This window comes from Puma concolor, chromosome C2, assembly GCF_028749965.1.
Source record: "Puma concolor isolate L17-30 chromosome C2, mPumCon1.1.hap2, whole genome shotgun sequence".
In the NCBI taxonomy this organism is placed as follows: Eukaryota; Metazoa; Chordata; class Mammalia; order Carnivora; family Felidae; genus Puma; species Puma concolor.
Window position 1 is genome coordinate 188,452 of NC_141675.1, and position 7,820 is coordinate 196,271.

The following is a 7,820-nucleotide window of genomic DNA, read 5'->3' on the forward strand; positions in this document are numbered from 1 at the left end:
TCACTGTGCAGAAAGTTTTTATCTTGATGAAGTCCCAATACTTCATTTTTGCTTTTGTTTCCTTTGCCTCTGGAGACATGTTCAGTTAGAAGTTGCTGCAGCTGAGGTCAAAGAGGTTTTTGCCTGTTTCTCCTTGAGGAGTTTGATGGATTCCTGTCTTACATTGAGGTCTTTCATCTATTTTGAGTTTATTTTTCTGTATGATGTAAGAAAGTGGTCCAGGTTCATTTTTCTGCATGTCGCTGTCCAGTTTTCCCAGCACCACTTGCTGAAGAGACTATCTTCATTCCATTGGATATTTTTTTCTGCTTTGTCAAAGATTAGTTGGCCATACGTTTCTGGGCCCATTTCTGGGTTCTCTATTCTGTTCCATTGATCTGGGTGTCTGTTCTTGTGCCAGTACCATACTGTCTTGATGATCACAGCTTTGTAATACAGCTTGAAGTTTGGGATTGTGATGCCTCCTGCTTTGGTTTTCTTTTTCAAGTTTGCTTTGGCTATTAGGGGTCTTTTGTGGCTCCATACAAATTTTAGGATAGTTGGTTCTAGCTCTGTGAAGAATGCTGGTGTTACTTTGATAGGGATTGCATTGAATATGTAGATTGCTTTGGGTAGTATTGACATTTTCACAATATTTGTTCTTACTATCTAGAAGCATAGAATATTTTTCCTTTTTTGTGTGTCTTCTTCAATTTCTTTCATAAGGTTTCTATAGTTTTCAGTGTATAGATTTTTCACCTCTTTGGTTAGATTTATTCCTAGGTATTTTATGATTTTTGGTGCAGTTGTAAATGGGATCAATTTCTTGATTTCTCTTTCTGTTGCTTCATTGTTGGTGTATAGGATTGCAACCGATTTCTGTGCATTGATTTTATATCCTGCGACTTTGCTGAGTTCATGGATCAGCTCTAGCAGGTTTTTGGTGGAATCTTTTGGGTTTTCCATATACAGTTGTCATGTCATCTGTGAAGGGTGAAAGTTTGACCTCCTCCTGGCGATTTGGATGCCTTTTATTTCTTTGTGTTGTTTGATTGCTGAGGCTAAGGCTTCCAATACTGTTGAATAACAGTGGTGAGAGTGGACATCCCCGTTGTGTTCCTGACCTTAGGGCAAAAGCTCAGTTTTTCCCCATTGAGGATGATATTAGTGTTGGGTCTTTCATATATGGCTTTTATTATCTCGAGGTATGCTCCTTCTATCCCTACTTTCTTTAGGGTTTTTATCAAGAAAGGATGCTGTATTTTGTCAAATGCTTTCTCTGCATCTATTGAGAGGATCATGTGGTTCTTGTCCTTTCTTTTATTGATGTGATGAATCACATTGATTGTTTTGTGGATATTGAACCAGCCCTGCATCCCAGGTAAAAATCCCCCTTGGTCGTGGTGAATAATTTTTTTAATGATATTTTTTAAGATATTAATCTTGTTGAGGATTTTTGTATCCATGTTCATCAGGGAAATTGGTCTATAATTCTCCTTTTAAGTGGAGTCTTTGGTTTTAGAATCAAGGTAATGCTGGCTTCATAGAAAAAATTTGGAAGTTTTCCTTTTGTTTCTATTTTTTGGAACAGCTTCAAGAGAATAAGTGTTACCACTTCCTTAAGTGTTTGGTAGAATTCCCCTGAAAGCCATCTGGCCCTGGACTCTTGTTTTTTGGGAGATTTTTGATTACTAATTAGATTTCTTCACTGGTTATGGGTCTGTTCAAATTTTCTATTTCTTCCTGTTTCAGTTTTGGTAGTTTATATGTTTCTAGGAATTCATCCATTTCTTCCAGATTGCCCATTTTACTGGCATATAATTGCTCATAATATTCTCTAGTTATGTTTTTATTTCTGCTGTGTTGTGATATCTCCTCTTTCATTCTTGATTTTATTTATTTGTGTCCTTTCCTTTTTTTTTTTTTTTTTATCAAAGTGGCTAGTGGTTTATCAATTTTGTTAATTCTTTCAAAGAACCAGCTTCTGGTTTCATTGATCTGTTCCACTGTGTTTTTTTGGTTTCAATAGCATTGATTTCTGCTCTAATCTTTATTATTTCTTATCTTCTGCTGGTTTGGGGTTTTATTTATTGCTCTTTTCGAGTCTTTAGGTGTAAGGTTAGGTTGTGTATCTGAGACCTTTCTTCCTTCTTTAGGAAGGCCTGGAATGCTATATATTTCCCTTTTATGACCACCTCTGCTGCATCCCAGAGGTTTTGGGCTGTGGTGTTATTATTTTCATTGGCTTCCATGTACTTTTTAATTTTCTCTTTAACTTCTTGGTTAGCCCATTCATTTTTTAGTAGGATGTTCTTTAGTCTCCAAGTATTTGTTATCTTTCCAAATTTTTTCTTGTGGTTGATTTCCAGTTTCATAGCATTATGGTCTGGAAATATGCATGGTATGATCTTGATCTTTTTGTATTTGTTGAGGGTCTTCTGCCCATTTCTTATGAGGGTTGTTTGTTTTTTGAGTGTTGAATAAGTTCTTTGTAGATTTTGGGTACTAACCCTTTATCAGATATGTCATTTGCAAAAATCTTCTCCCATTCTGTAGGCTGTCTCTTAGTTTTGTTGATTGTTTACTTCACAGCACAGAAGATTTTTATCTTGTGAAGTCCCAATAGTTCATGTTTGCTTTTGTTTCCCTTGCCTTTGGTGACATGCCTAGTAAGAAGTTGCTCCAGCTAAGGTCAAAGAAGTTGTTGCCTGTTTTCTCCTCTAGGATTTTGATGTTTTCCTGTCTCACATTTAGGGCTTTCATCCGTTTTGAATTTATTTTTGTGTATGGTGTAAGAAAATGGTCCAGTTTGATTCATCTGCATGTCACCATCCAGTTTTCCCAACACCATTTGTTGAAGAGACTATCTTTTTTCCATTGGATATTTGTCCTGCTTTGTTTAAGATTAGTTGAGCATATATTGTGGGCCCAGAAGGCTTTCAAAAAGCTATGTTATAAGAGACAACTTCACCAGAACTTTCTCTTATATCTTAGAACTATGCATACGGTCACCCTTAATTCTAAGAGAAGTGAGGAGACTGATTGCTCTCAGTTTCTTGCCTCTAGAGCAGTAGCTCTATCCAATAAAAGGTTCTTTGATGATGGAAGAGTCTATATTTGTTCTTTTTTTTTTTTTAATTTTTTTTTTCAACGTTTCATTTATTTTTGGGACAGAGAGAGACAGAGCATGAACGGGGGAGGGGCAGAGAGAGAGGGAGACACAGAATCGGAAACAGGCTCCAGGCTCTGAGCCATCAGCCCAGAGCCTGACGCGGGGCTCGAACTCACGGACCGCGAGATCGTGACCTGGCTGAAGTCGGACGCTTAACCGACTGCGCCACCCAGGTGCCCCTATATTTGTTCTAATAATATGATAGCCACCAGCCATATGTGGTAACTGAACACTTGAAATGTAGCTAGCTAGTATGACTGAAGAAATGAATTGAATTTTATTTTATTTAAATTACCTAGTGGCTAGGTATGCCTAGTGGCTACCATATTGTATAGCTACAGCTTTAAAATAAAAGAAGTCAAGGAGAAAAGGGGTTGGAAAAGATGAGTAAGCCAACTTAGAATATCTTCTAATGTACTTACATACATTAAGATCAGCTGATTCCTTTGGACTTTGTGCCACCACATTAGCGTCTGTTATACCCCATGCTTTCTCCTACATTCCTCCTTTCTGCTCCTTGATATAGTAAAAGTTGGTAAGAAAATCAAAAACAGGGAAGCTTAGTAGGAAGCTAGTGCAGTGGAGTAGATATGAGACAATTACTGCCTGGACTGGAGTGGCGTGAAGTAAAGGGAGGATATAAGAGGCATTCTCAAGGAATAATCTGTGGGAAGGAGGGGGGGAATCACAGTTGTGAGAGGTAGTTGTGAGGATGCCAACGTTGGAACTGTGGCATGAGGAAAGAGGATTAGTTTTATAGGAAAAGAAGATGAAATTTAGACGTTGACTTTATGGTGCTGAGGGACATCCAAGTAAATTGTCCAGCAAGCAAGAAAAAGTGTGTGGGAGGCTTCAGGAGAGAGTTTGGACTCCTATTTTTCAGAGGCCTGTGGGAGTATATATGGAAAGCCAATATCTTACTTTACCATGTGCCAAATCCATCAAAAGTGAAATCAGCCAGCAAAAATGTTTTTACCTAACCAAGTTAAATATCAAAAATATTTGAGGAAAATATGGCAAAGAGTATGTTACAAGAGATGCAGGAGCAGCTGAAGCCCTGTACCAAGTGAGAACAAAGAACATGTGATGAATTGCCACGATCAGCCTCATTCATAGGATGGGCAGGGGGCAGCATCTGTGCTGTCAGTTTGCCATTTTTGACATTCTTGTAACTTTGTACACAAATAGTCATTTTGCAAACAAACACTTTCAGAGCAGGGTGTCTGTTTATCTCTGACTATTTATAATGGGCATGTGAAAGAAATCCTTATAGAATAAAATTGATATGGTTAAAAGAACTATTTCTGTTTATCTTTCACCCACAATGTTTCCAATCCTCAGTTCTCTGTTTTCATCAGATTTCAACATTTCACTGACCAATCTTAGTAGTCTAGTACCTTCAGAAGTTTATTTATAAAAGTAAATAGATTGGAGGACAATTACAGTAATTTTCATTCTCCTATGTCAACAGATACCACTTAAGAATAGCTTCCCATTTTGAAAGAATTTAACATTCATAAGAAGTTATACGAATAGTATGGAGAGTTCTCATAGACCTTTCAGCCAGCTTCCCCCAGTGATAACACCCTGTATAGTTGGAATTCATTGTCAAAACCTGAAAATTGACACTGATACACCATCAACTAAGCAAAAATCTCATTTGGATTTCACCAGATTTTACATGCGATCTTTTTTTTTTTTTTTTTTTTAAATTTTTTTTTTCAACGTTTATTCATTTTTGGGACAGAGAGAGACAGAGCATGAACGGGGGAGGGGCAGAGAGAGGGGGAGACACAGAATCAGAAACAGGCTCCAGGCTCTGAGCCATCAGCCCAGAGCCCGACGCGGGGCTCGAACTCACGGAGTGCGAGATCGTGACCTGGCTGAAGTTGGACGCTTAACCGACTGCGCCACCCAGGCGCCCCTACATGCGATCTTTTTATGGGAGGGTTTTGGGTGTAACCTGAATAATGGCTCCCCTAAAGATATCTACATTCTAATCTCTGGAACCTGTGAATATTACCTTATGTGGCAACAAGTATTTTGCAGATGCCATTACATTGAGGATTTTTGAGATAGGGAGATTATCCTGGTTTATTCACATGGGCCCCATACAGAATCACATATATCATTTTAAGAGAAAGACAACAGAAGATTGACACAGATTGAAGAGGAGAAGGTAATGTCAACACAGAGGCACATTGGAGTGGTGCAGCCACAAAGCCAGTGGTACAAACCACCAAACCAATAATGACTGTTACCAGAAACTGGGAGAAGCAAGGAACAGTCTGCCTCAGAGCCTCTAAGAGAGTACAGCCCTTGCTAACACCTCAATTTCGGTCCAGTGAAACTGATTTTGGACTTCTAGTGTCTGGAAGTTACATGTAAGAGAATAAATTTTCTTCCTTCCTCCCTCCCTCCCTCCCTCCCTCCCTCCCTCTCTCTTTCTTTCTTTCTTTCTTTCTTTCTTTCTTTCTTTCTTTCTTTCTTTCTTTCTTTCTTTCTCTCTAATGTTTATTTATTTTTGAGAGAGATGGAGTGTGAGCAGAGTGTGAGCAGAGGAGGCGGGGGCAGAGAGAAAGGGAGACACAGAATCTGAAGCAGGCTCCAGGCTCTGAGCTGTCAGCACAGAGCCCAACGTGGGGCTCAAACCCACCAGCTGTGAGTTCATGACCTGAGCTGAAGTCGGTGCTTTGCCGACTGAGCCACCCAGGTGCCCCAAGAATAAATTTCTGTTTTAAGCCATTGTTATACATTGTTATACCAGCCACAAGAAACTAATATCAGGTGTTGTGAGCCTGTGTAAAACCTCTGAGTGTGAGAGACTATATTTGGGCTAAAACTTCTTTCTGTTTTTGAAACAGGATATTGAACTGGACAAAACCATATGACTAAACAGAGGACTGCTACACTCACATTCTGGATAAAAATTGGACACTCTGCAAAAAAATTTTTTCCTAGTCACTGTCACACTGTACTCAGAAAACCAATGGATGGTCAAATGTAATTGTACCTTCCAATCACAGTCTTTGGAAAACAACTTGTGTAAGTTTCCTGATACCTCTGCAATTTGCTGATACATGAGCCTGGCTTTTACTCCTCAGTGGGACACAGTTTGGGTTGCTACCCAAATCAGTGCTCCCTGAATTTCAATTCTGAGAAATCAAACAAATGCTTTTGTTGTATTTCAGTTATTCCTCTTTTCTGGGTCCCACAGTGTATAGTATGAAACGTTATTAAATGTATCAATTCATGTAAATACCACCATGATCAGTATATAAAACTTCCATTACCATAAAGAAACTCTTTTATGCTACCCCCCATCCCCTTCATTACCCTTATATCCATTTTCTCTTCAGTGAGACCTGGACCTGAATTGCCAGCCCTTTATCAACCCCTCATTCCTTTTGACATGTCAGTGGTAATTCTTCCACAAATCCATATGGAGAGAGAAATCCACTTGGCTCAGGGAGCTTATTTCCTCCCCTCATAGAGAAATGGTTCAGCAGGTCTGAATCAACTTAGCAAAGAACAGGCTGACACTAGCCTTGGGATGTAAGGCTCTGTTTCTAACAAAAGCCATACTCTCCTAGGATGCTCCCATTCACATAGTCATCTCCCTGGTCTCTATTCATACATAGCACATTGTGGTGGCAGGGTACCTCTCTGGGAACCTTTCCCATGACAGGTGAAATCATGGTATTTCTCTGCTTAAGCCCTGCTCTGTGGGGAATGATAGGAATATTTGTGTAAGCTCCACAGGACATTTGTGTAAGCTCCATTCCCCTGTGTGTTTGTGCCCCATTCCCCTATTTCTGAACCCTATTTTACATTTATACCATGGAGCCCTAATGGTGTGGGTGTCCATGCCACCAATATAATGCCACTAGGGGATGGTTCCCTGCGTGGCCCCCCACCCCCAACCCCCCACTTGTATGTCCCCACATTGGAACAGAGTAGAGCCTGGAGCTGGGCACTGCAGGTGGCTGGCATTCAGCAGTGACAGAGGCCAAATGGCCCAACATGCCTCTCGAGAATATCTCTGTTTTGTAGAAGAACAAGAACAGACTCAGTTTTTCTTGCTTCAGATCTTTGCCTGCTTTCTTTTTTCTCTCTCTCTTTTTTTCTCTCATTTTTTCTTTTCCATCCTCTCCTCCCCTGAACCTAAAAACATTAACAGATAAGCTACAAGACTTACAAAGAAAGCTCTCCAAAATAACTGTTCTGACAGTTGCCAAAATGAGATTGCACCAAAGATCCTGAGAAAGAACATGAAAAGCCAAATACATGCTACTATTCCATCCACAAGTTTTATAGCAGTTACAGAGAAAACTGTAGCCAGGAACACACATGTACAGCTTCTTCTCCTTGTCTATAAAAACTCCAATATTTCTTTGGCTTAGGGAGTTACCTACTTTTGAGTTGCTCCCAGATGCCCATCAGCTAATTAAAGCCTTCAACCTCTATTTGATTAACTTTACCTATTTTGCCTCCTTGGGAAGTTTTTCTGTCCACCATTTCTTTGAGAACAGGAAATGCAACATAATTGCCTGCATCTGCAATAACCTGCAAATGGATAGTAAGAGGACAGGACTCTGCAGCTGAAACAGGCAGAAATAGGCAGCTACTGGAAGCTGTGGGCAAGTGACACCAATGTAGTAAGCCCGAG

General features: G+C 39.8%; 1 long non-coding RNA gene across 2 annotated transcripts in view; it reads left to right on the top strand.

The window, feature by feature from the left end:
- LOC147577023 (uncharacterized) overlaps window positions 1–6,341 on the top strand; it is a 13,307-nt gene extending 6,966 nt beyond the window's left edge. For both annotated transcript variants that reach the window (XR_015255890.1, XR_015255891.1), the window contains one exon: window positions 6,016–6,341. This is a non-coding gene — a long non-coding RNA (uncharacterized LOC147577023). The remainder of the gene's footprint in view (window positions 1–6,015) is intronic.
- The last annotated feature ends 1,479 nt before the right edge of the window (window positions 6,342–7,820 follow it).